This window comes from Miniopterus schreibersii, assembly GCF_964146895.1.
Source record: "Miniopterus schreibersii genome assembly, chromosome: 16".
Classification (NCBI taxonomy): domain Eukaryota; kingdom Metazoa; phylum Chordata; class Mammalia; order Chiroptera; family Miniopteridae; genus Miniopterus; species Miniopterus schreibersii.
The window spans coordinates 10,757,047-10,769,381 of NC_138116.1; the positions used below are offsets into that span (position 1 = coordinate 10,757,047).

Consider the following 12,335-nt stretch of genomic DNA (forward strand, 5'->3'; position numbering starts at 1 on the left):
TTGGGGGAGAACATCATTTCTGCCTCCTAAGAACTCCATCTGCTCAGGGAAAGCAAGTCACAATGACATGCCAGAGAAAGTTGTTAAAATGTCTAGATGCTTGTTTTTCTTAAGCCAAAACACCTCTGTTTCCCCACTCTCACCCCATGCTGCAAATGAACACAGTTTTCTTTTATTTGGAGGCTGGCACTGCTGTTCACTTGCAGAAGTGTCCTTCTCAACTCCAATGAGCCGATCTTAGAGCTACTCTAAAATAACCGCCTCTCCAGGTGGGAAACCCTCTGGCTGGGCTGGAGGTTGGGGAAACTGGCTTAAGTGGCCACCCACGGCTCGGAGGGGCTGACCAGGAGCACTTCATGCCAAGGCCAGTAATTACGGGGTTTCTACTTGGCTTCATTTAGTGCCAGCTGTGAAGTGGGGCTGCCTCTCCCCCCTACTGGCAAAGAGTAGGTCAGTTAGTTCAAAAGCATGTCTTTATCATCTGCTGAATGTTGAACACTGTGCTAAGGAGCTGAGGAGAAAGAAGGGGGAGGGGACACAATAAGAAATGGGCCAAGAAATGCCACCACCAGCAGCATTTTGTAGGACTCAGCTATAAGCTTAGAAGTAACTGGGTCTGAAGGTTCAGGACTGCCAGGGGCCCTGCATTAAAGCCCTTGCCACAGCTGGCTGATCACCCAGTCGCCTGGGGAGTTTTTACATATACAGATTTCCAGCTCTGCCAGGGGCCCACTGATGCAGATTCCCTACGGTGGGGACCCAGGACCCTGTATTCTTAGCAGGCTCCCTGAGTGACTCTGCCTGGCTCTGGTCTGAGGATAGATTTTAAGCAAACACAACTATATGTAATAAGAGGAAGGACTGTGACGTCCACAGGTCCGGGTTCAAATTCTAGGTCCAAGGCACACAAAAAGACTCAGCATAAAAGAAAAAATTGGTAAGTTGAACAATATCAAAATAAAAAACTCCTGCTCTTCAAGAGATACTATTATGAAAATGAGACAAGCCGTGGACTTATAGAAAATACCTGCAAAGCATGAATCTGATAAAGGACTGGTATCCAGAATGTAAAAAAGAGCTCTCAGAGCTCGATAACAAACCAATAAGAAAGAACCAACCCAACAAACAACTAATTTTTTTGAAATGAACAAAAAGTTCACCAAAGAAGAGCTACAGGTGGCAAATGAGCATGTGAGGAGATGCTCAGCATTAGGAAAATGCAAGTTAAAACCAGAAGGTACCACCAGACACCTGGCTTACATCAAGCCCTGGGCCTACTGATTACTGTTTGGAAAAGCTCTGGCAAAATGCTTGACCACCCCATGCCTTAGTTTGAGACAGTGTTAAGACAGGGATAATGCCCACTCTGCGGGGTTGTCAAGATTTTATGAAATAATAGACTCTGGTTTATGGTAGAAACTAAGTGCGCTTAGTTCCCTTCCTTCGCCCCACCTTTTCTTCTCATACAAGGGACCTGAACTATTTGCTCAGTTATTTACTCTTAATTTAGGTTCAATCTAAAGCCTCATTATTTTGTTCCATGTCATAGGAAAAGAGGCTGTCGCAGGTAGGCCCACGATGGCAGAGAGAAAGAAGAGCAAAGGCACACAGGGTGTATCCGCTCTCATTCATTCATTCATTCATTCATTCATTCATTCATTCATTCATTCATTCTCTATTCAGCTCAGTTTTCTGAGCACCCTACTAGGATCTTAGGGAAGGAGGCAGCTCCAAGAGTTCAAGGAGCTTTCGTCCCCTTGGCAGAAGCAGAAGCAGAAGCAGAAGCATTTTCCTAGGCAGTCCCCTCCCAGTTGCAAGGTTCACACCAGCCTCAGGACATTTACTGCCTGGGATGCTGGGAGGGCTCCTGGCTCCCAGAGCTGAGGAGCAGCAACAGGAACTAGAGCCTCAGGGGCTCACACTAGGGGCTCAAATGCCACAGACTGTGCCCAGCTGTGTCTCCTCTCTGCTTGTCTCCCTTCTCTCCCGGGGCCTGGCTCTCACACGGCAGATCCACAGCAGATCAGCATTGCCTAGGGCTGGGCCCTTGGCGCTAACAACGCCTTTGTCGGCCCCGCAAAGGAGAGCTTTCCGGTCTCCCAAGAGAGGCTTCTGATTGTCCCTGACTGAGTCACGCGCCCATCCTTTGGACCAATCACTTTTGTCAGGACAGGTGATCATGTGCTCTATGCGTGTGCTTTCCCCAGAAAACAAAGCCCGAGACAACTTGGATGCAGGTAGTTAATTCGGGAGGTGACTGCAGGAAGCAGGAGCGGGTGTGGGGGGGAAGCAGGGTGCTGGGAAAGCCAGGGAAGGGTGACGTGTCGAGCTGGTTGGCACCAGAGGCCACGTGGAGTACACCGCAGGACTGACCCCTGAGGGCCAGGAGGCTGAAGTTGAGGATGGCCCCTTCCCTTCCTCTGCCCTTCCAGGCTGCCCCAGCTTTCAGGGCCCGAGGCACGGTGGCAGCCGCTGCAGGTGGAGGGAACTGGCCTACACGGCTGGGCTGCGGCTGAATCCTAAGTGGACCAAAGGGGTGAGATGCGAAGCACAAGGGTATGTGCTCCGGGGGCCAGGAGAGCAAAGTCTGATCAATGAAGAGGGGGTGGGAAGGCTTTGGGGCAGATCCACTCAGTTTCCCCCACTATCTAGCACCCCCCCCCAACAGTTACAATACAACAAATAAGGTGATAGTACAAGGTACCGGGAGGGGGAGCTCTGCCTGGGCGCACAGGTTAGGCGCAGATTGCCCTTGCCCAGCTATTGCCCAGGCCAGGGTCAGCAGGACCCAGGTCACGTTCAGACGCTCTCCTCAAACCACCCCCTCCCCCACGTGCAACTCCTCCCACCCCCCACTCCAGCAACTGCCTGAGTAGTGTCTTCTCACCTGCTGCATGCCCCCAGGAGATGAGGGTCCCCCAAGAGCTCTGAGGCCCCTGTGCATTCTGTCATTAGCAGGAGCATCCCGCATTTAATCTCTGAGCCTCCCCTCCCACCCAGGGCAGTCAGCTTCCCAAGGGCAGGGGTGTCATTTCTGGATCTCCAGGACGGACATAGCACAGGGTTAGAGCAGCGACTGAGCTGACCAGATGTGCTGAGAGTCGGGTGGCATCGAGGCGACCATCCGGCTCAGAGGATGAATCAAGAATCACGGTGGAGGGGGCTGGAGGCGGCATATGAATCAGCCAGAGAGGGAGGGAGAGGATTACAGGCTCCTAAATGGCCCCCCTGATTCAGGGCAAAGCCGAGAACCTCCAGGAGGTGGAAGGGGCCCTGCGACCTGGTCACACCCATGAGGCTGGCTCCAGGTACAGGCCCTGTGTGCTTAGATGAGAATCTCCTCACAGCCCGCCAACAGATGCCTCATCAAGGAGACAACTTGCAGAGATTACAACCCCTTGTTGTGATTTCTCCCACGGCACTAAAAACAGCACATCAATCCCACGCTCTCTGTATCCAGATGGATTCCACAGCCTCTGCACCCCAAGGGGGACTGAGGGTGGAGCAGATACTAGCCTGGGAGAGAGGCCTTGGGGGAGGACAAGCCTTAAAGCTGGAGGAAAATCCCACAGTGTGCTCCCTGTTCCACCCCCCACGACACCCCAATCCCAGGGAGAGCACAAGAGAGCCAGGGGCCAGGGGCCTCTCTGCCCCTTTATTGTGCTGGGGTAAGTGAAGCATGGGTAGATTTGGGTACATCAGCACCAGCTGAAAATCCAACACCTTTTCCCCAGGTAGCCCACCTAGGAAAAGATGCCTGAGCCCCGAGAAAGCAAGGAGAGAGGCTAAGAGGGTGGCTGGAGAAGCATAACTGAGATAAGTTGCAGGAAAGAACTTTGTCAGCACTACGATGCTCTGTTATTACAGACGCAAAGGTGGGCAGCAGGATTCTGAATACAGGCATGCTCACCTGTGGCCTAGATGGGTGGACCCCAACTCGATTGCACCCCATCTCTTTCTTGACCAAATTGGCTCTCCCATTGCTAAGACCAACATGCAAGGACCCTGAGAAGCCCTTGCCTCTCCCTAGCCTGTCCCCTCTTCCTCACCCCCTCCCTGGGCCATGGGCAGGCTGCCCAGCATCTGTCAGGCAGAGTGGCTGCCACACGCTCAGACACCTTGAGCCCAGGGTTGGCAGCAAGCGAGGGATGGATTGCAAACTCTAGGGGTTATGCCGCTGCATGCGAGATTCATGTGGCAGGGTGACAGTGATGGGCAGGGAAGCACTCCCATCCTGGCCACTCTGAGACACCTGTCCTCCCAGAGCAGCTGGCCTCAGGGCAGAGCAGTACAGAGTCCCCAGGAATTCCAGAGAGGTCCTTGTTCGCAAGCCCCAACTGGGCCAACCACGGCTTCTTGCTTCCCACTGCATCGAATGGAAGCTCCTTAGCCTTCCTGCCAGCCCGCCCCCCACCCACCCTGTCTCTCTTACTTCAATTAGCAATAATCGTGCCTCGGATAAACCTCATTGGCTACAATATTGCCACTGTGCAAAAAGCTGTCTCTCTTACTTCAATGTTTATTAGAAATCACTTTCATTTCAGGCTGACTGGCTGTACCTATTGTGTGCCACCTAGGGGCCTCGGCACCTTGGAGGCTACCAACCTAGATGGCTTGCCTCACCTCACACTAAGGCTGTTTCCCCCATACCAACAGGATGCATTGAAAACTCTCCCAGCAGTGCAGCAGAGCTCAGGAGCTAGGGGAGGGGGAGAAGTTCTGGGAGGCAGAGTCTGGAGATGGGCAGATATGGTGACCTTTGAGTGTGTTCTCAGAGCCAGATCTCATCACAGCTCCATCATCCCCACCTCAGGGCCTTTCCTCCGCCATTCCCTGTGCCTAGAATGCCCTCTGTCTTCCATTTGGGTTCCTGCCTCTCCCTTTGCGAAGCCTACCACACAGAAGGCTGTGGAAGGCACAGAAGTGGATCTAATGCCAGAATGAAATAAAAATACGGTAATAGCTTCTGTTTCATAGAACTAGTTCTGTGCCAGGAATAATGCTAAGCATTTTATATGCATAATCTCTTCTAATCCTTACAACACTCACAGGCAGGTATTATTGGCCCTATCTTGGACAGGCAGGTACCTGTGGATGGACGGATGGACGGATGGATGGACGGATGGATGGATGGATGGATGGGTGGATGGATGGGTGGATGGATGATGGGTGGGTGGGTGAGTGGACAGATGAACTCAGACCAAGCTTACCTGGAACATCACACCTGCAGAACCATCCTAGTCATTCCTCTGCCTCAGAGCAACCTGAAGCATAACACAGGGGCAATGTCCTCAGCCCCCCTGATATCTGTGGAACTGCAGGCTGCCTGTTTCTCCCTCGCCTGGGCACTCCCTTCACACACAGTCCTGCCACACTGCTCCCTTCCTCCTTCCTCTCCCTGAGTATTTCCAGTGCCTCCGGAATGGCCATAGTCCCACGATTTATGGCACATCACAGGAGGTGCTCCCAGCTCGTGATACATTCCAGCCTGAGAAGCCTCCAGTCGTGGCTTCAGGGCCTGCGAAATGATTTGGAGGCCTACTCTCTCTCACTGTAAATCCAGAAGCCTGTGCATCGCCTTTCCCAGAAAAAGAACGTGTGTACCAGAGCCTGACAACAGATCACCCCCATCTACCCACGCCAACCGCCCCTCACTTAATCATCGGCACCCACAAATGTCTAAATCGCTGCATTATCAAATAAAGAACTGCTGAGTCATTGAATCCACCCGCTGCTGGACCATTAAAAGTGAGTCCAAGTCATAGCGCGGAAGTATTGCTGAGTCGGCACAAAGTACTCTCCTGGGCCATACCTCTGTTCATGCAGCTCCTAGATCTTTCTGAGAGCCAAATCCCACTTCCACGTCCAATCCACGATGTGCTGTGTAAACATGATTTTATCTGACTCTCACAACAAATCTATGAATAGTTATCATTCCAAAAAGGAAACAGGTTCTCAGGGGTCACATAGCCTGGACTCACACCCCAGTCTTTTTGACCCGAAGGCCCATACACCCCCCTTCTGGAAGGCCTTCCAGTTTCCAGACTGAGCCAACCTTTCTCTCGGTGCAGCCCAGCCCTTTCTTTTACCTTCCTTTATAGCACATATTACACTGTATTAGAATCTCTCTGGGCACTTAATCCCCAAAGACTAGGTGTCCCACATAGACAGAGAACTGTGTCTAATCTTCCTCACGTCTCCCACACCCAGCACAGTGCCAGGATCATCTCAGGTGCCAAATGGGGACTTTGAATGAGTCCGTCCATAGAAGGCTCTTGCCAGGGAGCTTGACTAGCACAGGGGCAGACCTCAGAAAGGCAGTGCCTTCTGAGGTTCAAGTTTCCATCTTCCTTTGGGTACCTAGCTCACTCTAAAGTTGGGAGTGGCCCCCATTCCTCACCCTTCCAGCGGCCCAGCTGGAATCACATGCTTCCCGCCTTGTCCTGCCCCCAGCATGGTCCAGAGGGAGGATTTTTGTTCTGGGTCCTGAACCCATCAGAGAATCACATGAAAACTCAGGCCCCTTCTTCCCAGAGAGAATTTGAAGCCCAGGCACATGAAATTTTTTCATACACAGAAAATTTTGCACATGTCAATGAATTTGTTGTCTCCTGAAGTCCATCAATAAAGCCCCTAAAAGCATTTAGAACCCAAATTAGAGAACAGTCTGAGAAGTTTTGGAAGCAACGAATGTAGAGAGCAGAGAGCAGAGAGCAGGGTTTCTGGGTAGGAATGGGGTCCTAGTGAACCCCAGCCGAGGCCAAGCCAGCCCTCCCAGGCCTTCCCTGGCCACCCCCTCCCTCGGCCCACCTTCTCTGGCTGAGGAAGCCTCCACTCTCCTTGCCAGCCGTGCTCTGCCAAGGAGGTTTATCTAACGTGAGTTGTTTTGCATTTGCTTCATTAGAAAGCCTTTTAAAATTCATTTTCAGTCTGTGTGTTCAGTACAGTGTGTCTCCCAAAAAAATTTCAAGCAAATCACTTTAAGGAGGTTGGTTTTTCATTCTTTCCACCAAGGCTCGCCACCCCCAGGCAGTGCAAACCGCATGAGAACATCATAAACCGTAAAGCAATCAGGGCCCCCAAGACCCCAGGCCTGCCTAATTCTCTCCATTGCACCTAACGGGTTGGGACCCCCCTGGCCAGCACCTGCGCAGACGTCAGTGTCCTCTCCCACCCCCAGACCCATCCCATGCTGACTTTGACCACAGTGACAAAAACCACCCTTTATAGGGGCTATTTTCTCAATTTACAGATGAAAAAGGAGCCCGGTGAGATGAAGGTGTCTGGCAAGGCCACTAAGCAAATCCGCGGCCTGGTCTTCCGACTAGATGAGCGCTGAGTGGGCCCCAGAAACCTCCACAGGTCTGTGATTTTCTGCTACTTAAAAATTCTAGGAGAAAAGAAAACTGTCAGAGATGGTATGCAGGACCTAGCATTGGTCTGGAGTTTTCCAGACACTGCAGTTCGATCAGCTCCAAAAGGCCCAGACAGTGCTGGGGACAATGGTGGGGACAAGATTGACAGCTGGGCTCCAGACCAAGCGTTCAAGTGCAGACTGCTGACTCTGCATAGTGACACTCGACATCGGCCCCATAAGAGGAGTGATGTGTCTGACGGAGGGGCTGCGGCAAACAGTGAGCCTTCTGCTCCACAGCAGGCTTCTGAGGTCCCTGCGCAGTCTCTGCAGGAGGATTTTCTTTTAGAAGCAAGACAGAGAAGCATGGATTTCTCCTCTGGGCAGGTGCCTGACATTCACAGATGACCACCTATGTCTGCAGGTCACACGTGGTCCTGCTCTCCCATTCTAGATGCTTCTATGTAGCTGGCCTTCCAAGCCCCAACCTCTCACCGAAGCAGGTCTGTTGTTCTAGGCCAGGCATCAGCAGGGATTGGATCCTGCTCAGTGTTGAGACTTGTGTGAAGGTGGCTGGTGACAGCAGAGGCAATTCACTCCTCAGCCCACATTTGTTGAGTGCCAACTAGGTGCTTGGCCCTGGGATACAGAAAAAGCTGAGACCTGGCCTTTAGCCTCAAGAATTCACTGTCGGGGGGGGGGGACGGACCAACACCTGAATGAATCATTATCCTTCACTGTGTCCACTGTGGTAGCAAAAGTATGAACAGGGCCTCAGAGCAGCAAGGGGGGGTGTTTCCATCCTGGGCCCTGGAGAAGGCTTCCTCTCAGAGAAGGGGCCCTGGGAGTTGAGTCTTGAAGGATACATGAGACACTGTCAGATGAAGAAGGCCTCATGTAGGGTAGAGCAGGCTCTGCAGAAGGAATGGCCTGTGCAAAGGCACTGAGGTGCATAAGAACATTTCTATGGGATTCTGGTGGATGTGAAGTGATTGGGGGAGAGGGTATCTCAACTCTTCCCTCTGAGCTCCCTATGTCCCCATGATATGTCATCCTGTGTGGGTGAGACAACAAGTGTCTGGTCCCACACAATTCCATGGTCAGTGACAGCTCTGTCATTAGCAGGGCAGAGGCACGCTCTCCCTGAGTGAGGAGCTCCTGGATTCTACAGCTGTGCTGTCAGCCACCGGCCCCATTCACTCCCAGCCAGGCTCTTACCTCTGCTGCTCCTGTCTCAGGGAGGAAGACCCCTCCCCCAGAATCGCCGTCTCTGTCTATGGAGGCTGAAGCCAGTGGCAGCCCTGTCTTTTGTGGGGGCTGGACTGGATCAGTGTTCGGGGCCTGGGAGACCAGCTCCATTGTAGCTACGGTAAAGCAGCAGCAGCACTGTGAATAGATCACAGCTCTGACAAGCTGTGGAGCCTTGGAAAGTCCTGTGTAGGACTCGCTGTATATTCCATCCCTGTGTCCCCAATACCCTTCCCACCTCCCCAGGGCCTGGCATATGGCAGGCACTTCATACATGTTTGTTGAATAAATTCTGTGCTTAAAAAAAAGAAAGGAAAGGAAGAGAGAGAGATTGATTGATTTTTAAAAGGGAGAGACATGGATGAGATGTTGGGGCACAGGCATACAGTAACAGATCACACCCCTAGGGCCCATGTCAAATGCCAGGTCCTATTGCAAGCACCTTACATGCATTAACTTAATGAACCCTTGCAAGAACTCCATTTGGCAGTTAAGAAAACTGAGGCCACATGGGGCTATGTAACTTGCCCATGGTCACATCTCGGAGCTGGGTGTGAACCTGGGCAGTCTGGCCTTAGAAGCCGCACTTCTAACCGTGGAGTGTGATAAATACTGCAGTTGTGGTAGGGAAGGGTCTTCATGGGACACAGAGGAAATGGCACCCCTGGGGCACGGGATCACCGACGAGGGAGACACAGTCCCAGTCCCCTCATTTGCTCAGTGCAGGTTCTGGCCCTCAGGCCTCTGCGCTAGCTTCCTGGAGACCAGCTCCTGTGCTCACTGGCTATTGCAGTTGACTGGTCTGAAAATTGCTATCAGGAGTGTGGTGGTCTCCAGTGTGGCCTGCACTGCCAGCTGTGGGTCAAAGGAGCTTGGCTCCCAGAGCCTCTGACACCATCTATTTTTTGTTGCAAAACAGCTGGCCAGATGGTCGGCTTACTTTGCCCTGTTCCCAGATCCCTGCCAGCAGAGTTGCCCAGGGGATCAGCAAAGTAAGGGTGGGTTTCCACAGGGCTTTCAAGAGTCACCAGGGAACCCTCCTCTCCAGAGCCCACCATCGCTTCCCTCCCTTGACCTTCCCTCACTGGCTGTCCTAGTCTCTGTGGTCAGACCCGCCACCCCATTGGAATATCACTGTCTGCCAGGCACTCTGCCAAGCCTATTGCATGAATCATCTCATTTAGTCTTCACTACTGCAGCCTAGAGGGCAGATAGCATTCTCTTCTCTTTGCAGGCTTGGAAGGGAGGCATACCCCCCACCCTCCCACCCGCTCCCCCACTTGTCTCAAAAATGCTGGAGGTGGGGCTGTGTAGGAGCCGAGCTCTGCCAGTCAGCCTGGGCCTTTGTCTTCTGAGCACCACGAGGGGGTGCTGGGGCCTACTATCTTTTAGCACTGGCTTAGATCCTTTCTCAGTGCCTAGGCTTATCCTGAGTGGGAAACAAAATTAGAGCAAGGGTGGCCTCTGGCCTCTGGCCTCCCTTCTGTCACAGGTGGATAGAGCCCAGGGGAGTCATTTAAATGCTAAGATGCTCCAAAGGGATTGAAGGGGCTGCAGACACACCTGCTGCAGCAGTTCCCAGAAGTCAGAGGTCATGGCCAGGCAGGAGAGGCCTGGGCAGAGGAGGCCAGTGAGACCCACTGCTCTTTCCACTGGAGAGGGCAGAAAAGGAGAAACAGAGGAGGCTCTATGAGAAACCAAATGTCACAGTGGGAGGCCTTTGTGGGGGCACACATCCAGGACATACAGGAAGTGGAAGCCCAGGCTAGATCCCCCTATTGCAAAATTCTTGGGTGTAGTCCCACCTGCCAAGGTTAGTCCCTAGGAGCATTATCTGGGCCACAGCGCCATCTGCAGGGCAGCCCCCCACAGCACGGAGGCTACTGGGGCTGGTCCCAAGAGCTATTGATACGAGCATTCACAGGAATGATTGTGGGGGACAAAGCCAGCACCCTTAGGGTTCTTAGGGAAGTCACGTAGGCCCCCTTCCCAGAGGCCTTCTAAATCATTCGGGTCGATGTGACCGTACCCGTTTTGTAACTGAGGAAGCTGAGCCTCAGAAAGTTAGAACCGCCTTTCTAGTCGTTGGTAGAACCAGGCAGGATTCCAGCGCAGGCCCTTTGACAAAAAGCTCTGTGCTCTCTAGCTTTCCCTCCTGTAACAGAGGAAAGAGAAGAAGTGTGCATGGTGGAAGGTGAAGCAAAAATCTGCTGGTTGGAGGGGTCAGAGAGGCAGGATTTGTGTCCTGGTTCGGTCACACCGACCCTCAGAGAGGACCCTCCCCACCCCAGCCGGGGAGAGCAACACCCCCAGATGACCCATCCTCTTGGGTCTGTCAGCAGAAAATTGAAGTGCTTAAAGGGGACTATCGAGGGGGGTAAGATGGATTTTTACATGTCTCAATAACTAGTAAGATACTTGAGAACATTCTGTTTGCTCCTTTCAGTGCCCATCCCAGCCGTGAGTCCTTGTCAGCCAGAACCAGGAGGCTGAGGGCTGCCTACCCTACTGAGGGGTTGGCTAACTTCATCCATTTTTCTGAAATTTGAAACCTATAGTTTTCTTGTTAGTTGGCCATCCAAATTCTTGAGCTCATGTTTAAGTGCCATAACACAAAATGAAGCAACCTAATCTGGTTTTCATTGATGGTTGAGGTTCTCTTAGCTATCCATTGCTAGGACCTATGAGGGAATTTTGTGAAAACATAGTCCCTTATCTCAAAGAGTTGACAGCACAGTGGGGAAGATATATATAAAATGTAAGTATAACAAACACAGACTTTAAAGGCTAGAGTTTTTTCAAAGCAAGAATACCAGGGAAGAGATAGACCACTGTTTAAGGCACATGACGTGATGTTTATAAAGACTGAAAAAAAGTTCAAGCCTTCTTTCTCCCAATTTTCTTCCATTTCTTTTGTTAAAGAGAATGATCTTCAACCTGGGAAGGTTAACAAACATGATTATGGGGTAATTGGGATCCAAGACAGATGATGCAATGCTGGAGGAGAGCCCTGCTGCTGTACATGAGCTCAGTTCTCCTGATTCCAACTAAAGATATCCAACGACTTTCCAGTGTGATCGTAGAACCCCTACTGGTAAATATCCTATGAAATCAGGAAGCTGAGAGGTGTGTGTGTGTGGGGGGGGGATACGGGGAAATGTTGTCTACGTTTGAGAAAGTAGATTCCAGGAATTATAGGTTGATATGTCTGATGTTGATCTGTAGTCAGATAGATTTTCAGCACAGAGTCCAAGGCAGAACTTTGTACTGGAAGGATCTGGGCCCTGGTGCCCTAGACCTGCATTTGAATCATGGCCACGTGTCCTCCAGCAAGTTGCTTTACCTTCTTGAACCTTGGTTTCCCCTTTTGCAAAGCAGATGTAATACATGTGCCTTTCCAGGTGTGAAGATTAGAGATGATATATGTAAAGTGCCTAGAAGAGTGACCAGCATGCTTAATAAACAGTAGTGATGACTGCTTTATGGTTATGATTATTGCTGCCTGTATTATTATTGGCACTCACAAGCCCTCTGCTCTGGATGCCTATTTTGCCTCTCTCTTTCAGGCATATCCCTAGCTGTATTCCCTGTTTCCTGAGTCACTCTTGGTGTCCTGGCAAAATAATGGATTCTCCTACACTTGGGAACCCCTGTGGCTCACCCCAGCCAGGGCTGTGTGTAGGTGAGTGGCATGGAGCAGTAAGTAGCACCACCCAGTAGCAAGCTATTTACT

General features: G+C 51.6%; 1 long non-coding RNA gene across 2 annotated transcripts in view; it reads left to right on the top strand.

Moving 5' to 3' along the window:
* LOC308569234 overlaps nucleotides 1-11,612 on the top strand; it is a 135,386-nt gene extending 123,774 nt beyond the window's left edge. The window contains exon 5 of one of the 2 annotated variants that reach the window (XR_014000585.1): nucleotides 11,525-11,612. This is a non-coding gene — a long non-coding RNA (uncharacterized lncRNA). Of the gene's footprint in view, nucleotides 1-7,252; nucleotides 7,341-11,524 lie in introns of those variants that run through there. The other variant, XR_014000586.1, reaches the window with a different exon arrangement.
* The last annotated feature ends 723 nt before the right edge of the window (nucleotides 11,613-12,335 follow it).